At 39.5% G+C, this 15042-nt stretch overlaps 1 protein-coding gene across 1 annotated transcript in view; it reads left to right on the forward strand.

Moving 5' to 3' along the window:
* The window catches only part of FGD6 (FYVE, RhoGEF and PH domain containing 6), a 186409-nt gene that overhangs the window by 28454 nt on the left and 142913 nt on the right, over positions 1–15042 (forward strand). The gene's annotated exons all lie outside the window — the stretch shown is intronic.

Raw genomic sequence — 15042 nt, forward strand, 5'->3', positions numbered from 1 at the left:
ATATATATATATATATATATGTATATATATATATATATATATATATATATATATATATATATATATTTATTTATTTATTTTTTTAATGGCATAACTGAATGCCATTTTTTTAATGGTATAACTGAATGCCATTTTACCAAGAGGGTAAAACAGATGCTTTCGTGAATTGTTTTTGCATTTATCTTATTAGTGATTTGGAACCTTCATATAGTATGGTTTTTAAATTTGCATAAATATAGTATTTCAGATATATCATGAATTTGAGAACCTTCCATTCATTAATAATATTTTTAAAAAATCCATACCTTCCATCTTAGAATCAATTAATTCTGTGTATTGGCTCCAAGGCAGAAGAGCAGTAAGGGCTAGGCAATGGGGGTCAAGTGACTTGTCCAGGGTCACACAACTAGGAAGTATCTAAGACCATATTTGCACCCCAGACCTCCTGTCTCTAGGTCTGAGGTCTGGCTCTCAATCCACTGAGCAAGCTAGTTGTCCCTTACAAGATTTCTTAAAAAAACAAAACAAAACAAAAACCAACTTGCTTTTAAAATTACATTAATCTGTAACTGTATCTCTCCCTCTGTTACCTAGAAAGCCCTCCTTAATAACATTGATTAAAAAACGAAAGGGGGGGGGAACTAGTTTAGCAGAACAATACTCACCATGTCAGGCAGTGTCTACACTATTCCTCACTCATGGCTCCTACTGCTGCCAAGAATTGAGGATGTAGTTCTCCCTTTTTGGATATATTTTCCACTTTTAGTTATTATCTACTTAAATGACTTTCAATTTGGTTCTCTTACTCTTTCCACATAACATTATTTCTGTGGGAAACAGTGATTTTGAATTTCCGGTGACTGATATCCAGATGAACATAAAGATCCAACCCATTTGTAAGCTGGGGACTGACCCTTTCCTGCTTTTACTAAAGTCTCAGATTCCCTCTGTACTGCCGAAATCACATCATTGTCGGTTTGGGTTTTGAGCGGTTCCTTGTTCTCTTATTTTTAAGTAAGAGATTCTCTTGTGCTTGTGGGAAAGAGGCTGAAACTTACCTCACCACCCTAAGGTGACTGGAAGAGAAATGGCACCCAGCAAGCCCTGCTTCCCATTTTACACATCAAATAGAATCTTATAGACACTATGTGAGGAAAGCAATGACTGAAATTTGAATACTGGAGTCTTTGACTTAGGGTTAGGCATTATACACACACTCATATATGTCTGCACCCACATAGATGTGCATATAGAGAGAGAGGATGTGCCCCTACCCATACATATAGAAAAAAGATACATATTGATTTGTGGATTAATATATGCATGTATTATGTACATACTGGTGTGTTCATCATTTAATATATAGCACAGTGCCATCTATTAGTACATGTGATAAAGGTATATTAATATAGAGATATATATGACACAAATTAATAAATGGACATGTTCTTTATTATTATACATATTAAAGATGCCTAGACTGAAGTCAAAGGATGCAGTAGTTATCTGTGCATATGTCTACATATACAGTAATTTCAGTATATATAACAAAGGGTTTATGATACATAAATCCTGTATCAAATCTGCCCAGCCATGAGGAATCACCAAATGTAGGGGAGAATCACCTCAAAGGCTGAGAATCTTAAAGCCCAATCAGTGGACACAAAGGGCACTTGCACTATTTTATCATGAAAATTGCTATGAATATTAGCTATTTCATCTTTTACTGTCATCTCTACAATATCACCCTGGTACCACCATGGGTGGCCTGTCCATCCCCTCCTTCAGGTCGCTTTTAAGTGTTGCCTTCTGTTAGAATAGAAATCCTATGGGGCAGCTAGGTGATGAGGACCCCTCTTCTGCCTTGGAACTGATACTTAGTATTGATTCTGAAGTAAGGCTTAAAAAACCTAGAATATAAATTCCTTAAGGGCAGGGACTGGCCTTCTTCTTGCTTGTATTTATATCTATAGCCTCAGCCCTTACTTAGCACAGTGCCTGGCACATAGTAGGCATTTAATAAAACACTTTTTGCCTATCTTTACCAACATTTCTAGAATTAGAATATAAATTTTTGTGCAAGCACTTAGAGCAGTGATTCCCAAAGTGAGCACCACCGCCCCCTGGTGGGTGCTGCAGCGATCCAGGACGACGGTGATGGCCACTGGAGGATTTATCTTTCCTATTAATTGCTATTAAAATTTTAAAAAATTTACTTTCCAGGGGGCTAAGTAATATTTTTTCTGGAAAGGGGGCAGTAGGTCAAAAAAGTTTGGGAACCCCTGACCTAGATGATAAAGTTGGATCTTTACCTAGAAACTTTATTCTATTTAATTTGGGAGACAGCATGGTGCAGGGGAGAAGACTGACTCAGTAGTCAGAACACCTGGGTTCAGATGATACTACCTTTGATGCTAACTGCCTATGTTTCCTTGGGCAAGTCTGGGCCTTCGTTTCCTTTTCTCTGGAATGCATGGGTTGGTCCAGAGGACCTCTGAATCCCTTCCTTCTCCAGAGCTATGAACCTATGAACTCTGATTTTTTTTTTTCCATTTTTTATTGTCATGCAAAATCCACTTCTATATTGGCCTTTGTTGTAAAGTCATCCATAACCCAAACCCCAGAATCGAACCAGAGATACACTGATGTGAAAGATGATTCCAACAGTTCTTTCTCTGGAGGTGGATAGGGTTCCCCATCAGAAGTCAAAATTTCCCACATAATCCTCCAGTATTGCTATTATTGTGTACAATGTTCTCTCAGTTCTGCTTATTTCGCTCTGCATCAGTTCCTGCAGATCTTTCCAGCTTTTTCTGAAAGCATCTTGCTTATTTCTTAGAGCAAACTTGATTATTAAGCAGTTTTTTTCACAATGACCAACCACTTGGGATTCATTCTTCTTTCAAAAACCACCTGCTCATTTCCTTTGCCCCAGTCCACGGGAAAGGATTGGCATCCTTCTAAATCAGTATCATTTTTTAATACAGGCCAGATGAGAAATCTTTCTTTAAGTCTGTTTGGGCAGCCGCTAGCTAGCACAGCAGATAAGAGTAAGAGACCCTGAGATGGGAGGTCCTAGGCTCAAACTGGCCTCAGATACTTCCTAGCTGTGTGACCCTGGGCAAGTCATTTAACCCCTATTGCCTAGCTCTTACTGTCTTCTGCCTTAGAATTGATACTAAGACGGAAGGTAAGGGTTTTAAATAATTCCATCTTGCCTCTGGTCATGTTGCTGATTTTTTAAGTCTAATAAGATTAATCAGTTGGATAATCAAGGTTTTCTGAGCTCTTATGACCTAGACTCAGCTCTGATGTGATTGCACATTAGCTTAAGTGTGCTTTCATTGACAAATGGGAATTGATGAAAAGACCCATTCATATGGTTGAACAACAGCCCTTTCCTGTGAGTTATTTTCAGCCCTGGCTCAGGAAATATCACAGATTTGTAAGGCTCCTTAATTCTGTGTTTCTTGCTTTGGAATCTTAACCACACAGCTTTGGCAGACCTTGGTTGTTTACATTCTTAGCCTAAATTTGAAACTATGGCTAGAAGCACTAGGTCTTATTTCTTGGCACTGAAGACTAAATTAAATATTAGGAAATGGTTAAGTTACAGTACCATGTACAGCTGTATTGCTGCCGTTCACATTTCCTGCCGCAGGAGATAAGTGAAACTCAATCAGAATGTGTGTTTTCGTAGTGTGGTGTCGTTGAGAAAGCCAATCCCCTGTAACTTGACTTGAAAGTTGTCTCGGTGGTGCAGTGGATGGAATGCTGCAGAGTCAGGACATCCTGAGTTCAAATGTAATCTCCGTCACTTGCCAACTGTGGGACCCTGCCAAGTCACTTAACTGCTGTTTACCTCAATTTCCTCATCTGTAAAATGGGGATAATTATATCACCTCCCTTGCAAGTTGCAGGTTGTTCTGAGGATCAATGAGATAGTGATTGTAAAGTACTTAGCACAGTGCCTGGTATATAGTAGGCACTCCATAACTGTTAGCTATTATTATCCCTCTTTAACCTGACTTACAAATATCATGGCTTTGAGAAAATGGTAAATGGTTGCTCAAAAACTCAAGATCCTATTTCTAAATTTTGAAGTAATGCAATCAATTCTTTGATACTGAATAGGAAGAGGGAAGGATTTAGGAGATGAAAGAACAATGTAACAAAATTTATTTTTAAGAGGAAAATCATTCAACAAGCATTTCTTGCATTCCTACTGTATGCTAGACCCTAGAAATACAGAGGCAGCTAGATGACTTAGTGGGTGGAGCTCTGGATATGCTTTGAGTCAGGAAGCCCTGAGTTCAAATCTGCCCTCAGATACTAGCTTTGTGACCCTAGGACAATTCACTTTAACTGCTGTTTCCCTCAGTGTCTCCATCTGTCAAATGAGGGTAATACTTGCCTTCTAGGATTCTTGTGAGGGTTCAAATGAGATAATAGTTGTGAAATGCTTAGCACATTGCCTAACACACAGTAGGCACTATAAAATGCTAGTTATTATTAGTGTTATCATCATTAAAAATAATATTTTTTTATGGCCTTAAGAGGCTTATATGTTACTGGGAATAGGGAAGGCTATAATATGTAGACACATGTAAATGTGTATTAAGACAGGCAGGGGGAATCAGGAGCAATTGAAGGGAGTGAACCTTGAAAGGGAAGGGTCCTAGAAGGTAGAGGCAAGAAGGAAGAGAATTCCAGGCTTGGAGGTTTGCAAGGTGGAAGATGGAATTCTCTCCAGGGAAAATAGCAGTTAGATGAAGGTGGGTTTAGAAAGAAAGAGGCCCAGTGCCTTGGGATGAGATTACTGTGGAATCAAGTTTATGGCCCCATTGAATCTTTGCAATATTACTTGAGGTCCCCCTCTTCTTAGCATCCTGGAGAAATTCCTGCCTTGGGGCATGGAGGCCCTCAGTAGTGACTGGCTCTCCAGGACCACTATTTCTGGGGAAATGCAGCCATGTCATACTTTACTTCCTACCCCAGATGGCCAAAGGGCCATGTCTTCCTCAGAGCCTGGCCTGTGGCCTTCCCTGTCTTTCTCCACCCCACCCTTAAACCCCTATTTCTAGATTTTTTAACTATGACCAATCAAATCAACCCTGCCATTGTTCTTGGATGGGGTGTGTCAGGTCACTCACCTATGTCCCCACCCACCATCCCTGTAATTTTCTGGATTGCAGGGTGCCCCTTCTTGGCCACCACCTCCCTTTGTGTCTTTTTTCTTCCCATTATAAGGTCACCTTGAGGGCAGTCCCTTTGCTTTTGTATTTGTATTTGTAACAAGTACTTAGATGCTTTTAAGTTAATTCGAAAATTTAGGATGATCAGATTAGAAAATCTAAATATCTCTTACATTAGTATACAAGTATAAATTTATTAAGCCTGTTAAACCCTTTATATGGGGATCAGTAGACCAAGAGTTTGAAGAGACCTCAGGAGACATCTAGTCCAATTCTATCATTTTACCTTTGACTAGACTGAGCTGTGATTGGCAGAGAGGAAAGAGGGGTGGAGGGGAGCAAGCATTTATTTAGCATCTATATACTTGGGGCCTAGATAATCCATTATCCCCACTGATTCCCCCCAAAACTCCAGGGAGTTTGTTGCCCTTCTTATCCTCATTTATGGTTGAGGAAACTGAAGTAAACAGATTTAAGTGACTTGCCCAGGATCACACAGCTAGGAAGTCTATGAAACCAAATTTGAAAGATTCCACTCCAGGTCCAGTTCTTGATTCACTGTGTGACACCTAGCTGCCTGGGAGAGCCAGGAGGAGAACTGAGATCATTAAAGATTTCTACAATATGATCAACCTCCCCAGTGGGGGTGACTCATTTAGTTCATCAGTATTTAGTAAACACCTGCCAGGCCTTGGTGTTATGATTAAAATTCTCTGGAGACTGTATGGAGAGGGAGACTGAGCAGAGAGATCTCTTGAGTAAGCTATGGCCTGCTAGCTCTTTCAGCTGCCTGCTCCTGAGTCCCTGGTTCCAGAGAAAAAAAGACCCCAGGTTCTCATCGACTGGGGAATTCAGACCTCAAATCAGAATAAGAGGCAGGTCTTCTAGATGCCAGTTTATACACTTTTCCTCACTTAGGCGAGCTAATTTTGTTACCTCTCTGCCACTGAGACTTCTTGATAAGCAAAGAATAGTCCTTAACTAGAGAAAAGAAGGGAGGACTGCCACTATGGCCTTAGGGAAATACAGTTAGAGCTTCAACCCTAAAATCTGGCTGAGCTTTAAAATAAAAAGTTTGTTTTGGGGGACAAAAAGGGGTACAAATTAATAGTAACTTTCCACATTGGAATTTACCTAGAAAGGCTAAAACAGTCCCTGCCCACCTGGAATTTACATTCTCTTTTTGTTTGTTTGTTTTTAAATCCTTACCTTTTGTCTTAGAATTGATGCTAGTCCCTAGCCCTTGAGGACCAAATCCTTGGGGTTAAGTGACTTGCCCAGGACCAAACAGCTTGGAGTACCTGAGACCTTCTGTCTCCAGGCCTGACTCTATCCCTAAGCCATACCTGTTCTGCTACTGCAGCTTTGATGACTCTTTTCTAGAGCTTGGAGGTAGACAGAACCAGGATGTTGGCTGGGACATGGAATGTAGATGCAAGGTCTGAATTTCACTAGATTTGGTGATTCTCTCATCAATCAGAGAGAAAAATAAAGTGAGGATAAGAATTTGCCTTGCAGTTATTTTAAGGATCCAATGAGTATTTATTTTTTATTTATTTTTTTTATTTTAAACACTTAACTTCTGTGTATTGACTCATAGGTGGAAGAGTGGTAAGGGTAGGCAATGGGGGTCAAGTGACTTGCCCAGGGTCACACAGCTGGGAAGTGTCTGAAGCCGGATTTGAACCTAGGACCTCCCTTCTCTAGGCCTGACTCTCAATCCACTGAGCTACCCAGCTGCCCTGCCCAATGAGTATTTATAAAGAACTTTGCAAACCTCAAAGCACTATAGAAATATTACCATCACTATCATTATTATAGCATTCCTCACTTGACCTCCTCTCATGTTGATTACATGACATTTTATTGGTTAACTTCATTAGCAGTTCACACGTCTAGGAGGCAAGAAAAGAGAATCATGCTGGTGAAATGATTTCCTGAAAAATCTCTTAGCCATCAAGGACTAGGTTGACCTTGATGTTCAGGGCCTCTTGGCTTTTTTAAAAGGTCTGTTTATCATTTATCAAAGAGTTTTCTGTTTCTGTTTTGGGGAAGGTGAAATAATAAATCATGAACAAAGAAAGCCAGTTTCCCCCTAAACATTTGGGTAAAAATAAAAAGCAAAACAAACATAATCAGTAAGGTAAAACCTGTTAGTTTTTATAATGCTGTGTGTGGCCCTCCATGTTTTCAAGTTTGCTATGGAGCTGCCAGAATCTGTGCTTATCTTAGTAACTCTTACTCCTATCTCTCTTCCACAAAGTGATTTTCCAATATTGCACCTTCCTCCCTTGTTCCAGTGACTCCCTATTATCTCTAGAATCAAATAAAATTTACCTTCTGCCTTCTTTTACATTGTTGTTTCTAAACTCTAAACTTTGTCAGCTAACTCTGCCTGATGGAAACTAGATTAAAATGTAATTAGGAAATGTTTTTAAAAGTTACAATTTAATAATGTCGAATTGTGGTTTTGTGTTTGTATTTGTAGTTACTGTTTTAATTTGTGGTTTTCCAAGTCAATATGTGGGTAGGTGCAGGTGAAACTAGCAATCTTAAACCCATCTTCCTGAATTCAAATGTAGCCTCAGACACTGATAGTTGTAGGATCCTTAGCAAGTTACTTAACCCCATTTGCCCATTGAGCTGGAGAAGATGGCAAACCACTCCAGTTTCTTTGCCAAGAAAACCTCAATGGGGTCAGTAAGAGGCAGCCAGGACTGAAATCACCGAACATCACCAACAAAAAGTCAATGTGTGAGGACCCCCAGGGATCCATTTCTATTTGTCTGACTCAAGTTCTCTCCATTAGCCACACTTGTTTTGATCATACAACTCTTCATCCCCCACCCCTCTTCCTTTATACTGACTGACCTCCAGGGCTAAAATGTTTTCCCTCCTTTCCACCACCCAGTTTCCTTCAAGACTTAAGTCCAACACCATTTTGGACCATGTGGCCTTTCCTGCCTCCTCTCCCATCTGCTAGTGCCATTCCTCTCCAAACAACCTGTATGCATTAAAAAGCAAAACAAACAAAAAAAAACCCTTTCCTTCTGTCTTAGTATCAGTTCTAAGAGAGAAGACCAACAAGGGGTAGGTAATTGGGGTTAAGTGACTTGCCCAAGGTCACACAGATACAAAGTGTCTGAGGCTAGATTTGAACCCAGGTCCTCCTATCTCTATGCCTGGCTCTCAATCCACTGAGCCACCTAACTGTCCCAACATCCCTTTCACTTTCCTGAAAATGTTTTCCTTTCTCATTTTGAGGCCAGAGAATCTCTGGTTTTATATTTGTATTCCCAGTGCTTAAAGCATTCATTCATTATTTTAATTCATTATTCACTCCTATCCCTTCTTGATTATAGTTATCTGTATTTAGGATCTTAAATTACTTGCTCAACTTAACATACTTAAAAAAACAATTTCTTTTGACTGGCACTTCATAGGTACTTAATGAATGTTTCTTGTCTTCTGCTCTACTACATGCCTGGATCAATAAGAAGTAGAGAGCTCCTATCTGTCCTCAAGGAACTGCCAGTCTCACAGAGAACTCATTAGAAATTGTTTTCTTTTTCTCTTTTGTCTATTCAGAAGTGGAATTATTAATTACTACTAGCAAGGTCAGTTTACCATCCTGATGAAATTATACCCTTCAGCCAAAAAAAGAAGCTTCAAGGACTGATTGATTTATTAAGCACCTACTATATGCCAGCCACTGTGCTAGGTACTTTATAAATATTATCTCATTTAATGCTCACAGCAACCCTGGGAGGGAGGTACTTTTATTAGCCCTATATACAGTGGAGGAAACTAAGGCAGAAGTGGTCTTGACCTGGTCTGTCATTTTTCTGAAATGTTAAAACCTTAAAGGATACCATTTTGATGAAAATACCTGCACTGTGTCCTTCTCAAATCTTGCGTATCTATCAGATCTTCTTATGAGGAGTCTTGAAGTCAGTCCATCATGGACATCATAGACTTCAGAGAGGAAAACAAGCTAGGATGGTGGTGAAGGGTCTTGAGTCCCTGTACTATGAAGACTGGTTAAAAGAAGAGCTTGGGAAAGAGAAGACAAGATGGGGACATGATAGCTGTGTTCAAATATTTGAAGGACTGTCATGTGGATGCAAGAGGAGACTTGTTTTCTTTGGCCTCCAGAGGCAGAATGAGGAACACCAGGCAGTTAGGAGTGGAAGGAGATCAGTTTTGACTCGATATCAGCAAAAACTCGCTAAGAATTAGAGGTCTCAAAAAGTGGATTGTTGGCTTTCGGAGGCTGTGGGCTTCCTCTTTAGCAGAGTTTGGGTCAGTAGGTCTGGCATGTTACCTTGGGGATCCTTTTGGTGGATGAATTAGTCTAAGTGGACTCTGAGATAGTCTTCCCCTTCTTCAAACTCAGTTTCTTAGTTTAAAAAAAACAACAAACCAATAGGGGTTACTAAGCTTGCAGAGTTTGCTTTGGAACCAGAATTCCCAGGTTTGAAAAGAAACAAGCTTGAGGCAATTCCTGGAGCTAAAAAAAAATGTTAAGAAGAATTTGTTGTTCAACCTCTGGGACAGAGTTGGTGTTATCTGAGCAAATAGCTGTAAAAGTAAATGTTGCTGTTAATAGGGTCAGAATCCAGCTGTATTTGGAATAAGTCAGGGTCCCACTGGCAGGGCTTCCCAAAGGTACAGGAAACATCTGTAAGTTTTACATGGTGGGTAGATGGATTTAGAGAAAGATTCAGCTTTGTCCTCCAAAAAAACAAGAATTCCTTGTAGAAGGGAAGAGAATATGTATGTCCTTTGTACCATACTAAAACACTTTACATATATTATCTCATTTGATCCTGACACCCCCCCCCCATCATGTAAATATTTCCATTTTACATTGAGGAAACTGAGGTAGGCAGAGGGTAAATGACTTGCCTAGGGTCACCTGGCATGGAAAATAGAATTTGAACTTAACTTCTTCCTGTCTTGAGACCTGGGCATTCTGTCTGCTATACTGTCCAGCAGCACTGTTTCAAATGAATGATGTTTGAGAGTTTGGCTGGGAGTGTTTAGGCCAGTCTTAGAGATTTTGCCAGTGCCAACATCTGGGGCTCTGAAGTAAAAAAATATCTATTCATGGATGAAAGTGATGAAGATGCTTATTGATATCAGTGGCTTTTTCTGGAGAGTTTTAAGTAATAAATTCCCCCTTTATTCCTGACCCTCAAGGAGGTCTTATCTCTATAGGTCTTAGGAAGAAAAAAATAAGCCAGTAATTGGAGAGCTAGATGGTACAGTGGATAGAGCAATCAGGAAGACCTAGTTCAAGTCTGGTCTCAGATACTTATTAGCTATGTGATCCTGGGCGAGTCACTTTTTCCTGTTGGTCTCAATTTCCTCATCTGTAAAATGAGCTAAAGAAGGAAATGGCAAGCCACTGAATATCTTTGCTTAGAAAACCCCAAATGGGATTATGAAGAGTCAGGCAGGTCCGAAAAATGAAGAAAATTGGTAAGCATCTGTTAACTATGTACCTGTTATTGACTACTCTCTCTGCCAAACTATACTAGGGATCTGAGGTGGCAAACAATGGAAATGGCACAAGGAACTCAGCATCTGATTGCAGGACAATAATTTTAGGGAAAACACAATTAAAAAAAAACAACCAATCCATTATTTCTCTTGATACACATTCTAGAATAGAAACTTTAAACAGGAAAACAATCTTTTGTTTTTAAAGTTGCTTTCAATCCCAACTCCGTCCCTCCCGCAGTGAGCCTTGACTTGTAATATAATATTTTTAAAAGAGGCGAAAAGAAGTAGTTCCACAAAAACACCCAACCCATCAGCTGAGGAAGGCAGAAGATGCACTGCCCTACACCTGTAATCTCCCAGCTCTGCAAACAAGGGAAAGGGCTCCATTTTCTCTTCTCTTCTTTCAAGGACAGACTCTGCCTGTATAATTACACACTGCAGAACAGACATCTTCAGCAATTTCCAAACAAAGGGGGAAATCATGGCTTTCATGACTGACTTGATAACCCAGGGTTGATAGGATCAGCCTGACCTTGTATTAGCCAGTGAGAAGGTTGTAGCCTCTGCTTCTACACTTATGCAGTTCTTTGTATGCTGGCCCCAACATAGTGATGGCATTTTAGTCCTCTTCGACTCTGAAAGGCAATAACCAGCCTTCTCTCCCAGCACAGAACCTTTCCAGCATTGCTTGTATTTTTTATTAAATTCCTACCTTCAGTCTTTAGAATCAATACCAAGTATTGGTCCCAAGGCAGAAGAGTGATGAGAGCCAGATAAGTGGTGTTAAGTGACTTGCCCAGGGTCACACAGCTAGGAAGTATCTGAGGTCAGATTTAAACCCAGGACCTCCCATCTCTAGACCTGGTTTTCTATCCATTGAGCCACCTAGCTGCCCTTACCAACTCTTTATTAACTGCCTGTGATATGCTTAGCATGGCGATGACAAGTATAATGAATACCACAAGGATTGGCCTTCTAACGCAAGAGACAACACACACACACACACACACACACATATTATAATACATATACAAACACAGCACACATTTAGTGCATAAAAACAAATATAAGTAAATGAATTAACTACGGGTAGTTTTGTAGCATCCTCCATGGTCTGAGATTAACTTGAGTTCCTACTTAAATCCCATCTCCTACACATCCTCCCCTTACTGCTTTTATTCCCTCCTCCCTGTAAACCATCTGCAGTGTCTAGATCTAGTTTGTTAATAGTTGTTTGCATGTTGGCCTCCCAGTTTGATTGTAAGCTCCTGGAGTGCAGGGACCATCTTACCATCCTTTGCATCCCTTGCACTCTGCACAATGCCAGGCACACAGTAAGGTATAGCAGCTGATTGCCTAAGTAATAGCCTTAGTGTGGTAGAAAGAGCACTATTACGCTTGGAATCAGAGGACCAGACTTCCATCTATTACTAATGTGATCGAGAACATCTGTAAAGTGGGGTTTATCATCATGCATGATCTATCTCACTGGGCTGTTTTGAAGGAAATTGTTTGTAAATCTCTGTGGTACTGTATGTAAATGGGAGCTAATTTTGGTGCTTTCATTATTGCTCATACATAGTTCGTTGATTGTTACTATAGAAGCACAACATTTGAAAACTATAAAGGACTGCAGCAGTCATCTAGTTCAGCCTAACCTGGTGTAGTGAGTAGAGTTTCAAATTCTACCTTCCCTGTGACCTTGGGCAAGTCACCTGAACTGCTCCGTACTTCATTCTCCTCATCTTTAAAAAAAATAAACTCATATTGGATGGCCTCTGAGTTCTTTTCCAGCTCTATAACTATCATTCTCTGATTCAAATGTGAAAAGAGTCTTTTGAAATCCTCAGAAATTCTTCCAAACTTCAGAGGAAAAAAAGAAGGGAACATTTTATTACGAACTTACTATGTGCCAGGCATAACACTTTGCAAATGTTATCTCATTTGATCCTTATAACTCTGGTAGGTAGAAGCCATTATTGTCTCTATTTTACAATTGAGACAGAAGTTAAGTGACTTACCCAGGGTCATACAGCTAGTAAATATCTGAAGCTAAATTTGAACTCTGGTCTTTCTGACTCTAGGCCCTAACAAAAGGAGAAATCATGACTTTACTGACTTTTGGTGAACCATGGTTGGTATGAGCATTCTAAGCATGAGCCATCTAGCTGTAGGTTGAGGTACAGAGAGGGAAAGTATGGTAGACTTTATTTTTTTTAACCCTTACCTCTTGCCTTAGAATTAATTAATTAGAACTAAGTATTAGTTCCAAAGTAGGAGAGAAGTAAGGATTAAACAATCAGGGTTAATTTGACTTGCCTAGGATCACACAGCTAGGAAGTATTTGAGCTCAGATTTGAACCCAGGACTTCCCTATTCCAGGGCTGACTCTCTATCCACTGATCCACCTTTCTGCTCCCCTATGTACTCTTTCAAGAGATTGATTTTTTCCCTCGTGTTTATATATATACATATATATAAATCTTATGCTTCCGACCTTATGGTTCTCAAGTTTTTTGAAGAACTGGGAGTAGGTTTCTTGTCTTTTCACATCTTTTCTTTGGAGTCAGACAGGATCATAATAATGTTGTAGTATTCTATTTTATTGTTTCATTATTGTTGTCCATCTATGTCTTTCCATGTATGTTGTGGTCATTGTGCTTCTTGTTTTCCTGGTTCTACTTATTCCACTTTGTGTCTGTTCAGGAAAGCTTTTCTATTGCTTCTCCAACTCATCACCCATCATTGTCACTTAACCTTTGTTTGCTTCAGGTTTTATTTTTTTTAACCCTTAATTTCTGTCTTAAGTAGCAACTCTTAAGATAGAAGGGCAAAAATTTAGTGACTTACCCATGGTCTCATAACTAACTTCAGTTTCTTCATTTGTAAATTGGGATTAACAATAGTGCTTATCTCCCAAGGTTGTTATGAGAATCTTAGAAAGGGCTTAGTACATTGTCTGGCATATAGTAGGTACTCTATAAATGCTGTTCCTTTCCCTTCTTTTTCCCTCCCTGTAAGTAAACTTGCCCTTGTAGAAAAGGAAAAAAAAATCAAGCAAAGTCAATGCTCATGTAGGAAAATAAATGGAGCCTTCAGTTTCCAGAGTCCCTACACCCCTGAAAGGAGAAGAAAATGCTTCTTCAGTTCTCCTCCAGAGTTAAGATTCATCATTATAATTAATGTTTGGGTCCATTTTAGTATTCTTGCTATTTCTGTAATTGTTTTCTTTGTGTATTTTGGCTTCTCTTGGTTCTGATTATTTCATTCTGCATCTTTTCCTGCAAGTCTTCTTGTATTACTATGAATTCCTCACATCTGTCAGCTCTTGTGGCAAAATAATATTTAACAGGTGTTAAAGCTTTTTAACCCAGTGGACCCTTCAGGGACAGGCAACCTTTGGCACATGATAACATTATTCTAATTTAGTGGGATCCAAGTCAATTGACCAATGTGTATATGCCCCACGCCCCCACGATTTCTCTTCCTCTTTTTTTCTTCCTCTTTCTTTCCTCTTTTTACTCATCTTTCTTCCTCTCCTTTTAAAATGCACTTCATTTTTTGTTTCCATGAGATATGACTCAGACCTGCCAGTGGTACCTTTCAGATATTCCTTGGCATTACTAGTCAACTAGGTATTCTCTGTGCTGGAAGACAATATATACTTTAAAGGTCTTATGGCAAAAATTTGCTTTCAGAAGACCTGGACTTCTATCCCACCTCTAGTTATTTCCTGTTCAGTTGTTTCAATTGTGTCCACTCTTCGTGACTCTCTTTGGAGTTTTCTTGGCAAATTCTGGAGTGGCTTACCATTTCCTTTTCCAAATCCTTTTATAGATGAGGAAACTAAGGCAAACAGGATTGTGTCCTGTCCAGGTTCACACAAGCTAGTACATGTGTGAGGCCAGATTTGAACTCATGAAGATGGAGTCTTACTAATTTCAGGCCTGGCACTCTATCCACTGGGCCATCTAGCGGCATTTGTTAACTTGGGTAAATCACGACTTTTCTGAGCTTTAGTTTCCTCATCTTTAAAATGGTAATGATGATATCTTCACCCTCTGTCCCTCAAGGTGATTGTAAGGAGAACTCACTGAAATGTTCAATAGAAGTATGAGTTCTATTGTCATCCAGCCTGTACTTGGCACATAGTAGGTGCTTCATAAATGTTTTCCAAGACAATTTATTAACTAGATGAAACACTAGAAGATACTAAAATTTAGCTTCTTTATGGGATTATAGATCTAGGCAATTTGAAAACAAACAAAAAAAACTCTAAAATCATGTTGAAAAAAAGATATCTATCTCCACTGAAGGAATAGACAGAGACCGAATAAAG

Source organism: Gracilinanus agilis, chromosome 5 (genome assembly GCF_016433145.1).
Source record: "Gracilinanus agilis isolate LMUSP501 chromosome 5, AgileGrace, whole genome shotgun sequence".
Taxonomy (NCBI): domain Eukaryota; kingdom Metazoa; phylum Chordata; class Mammalia; order Didelphimorphia; family Didelphidae; genus Gracilinanus; species Gracilinanus agilis.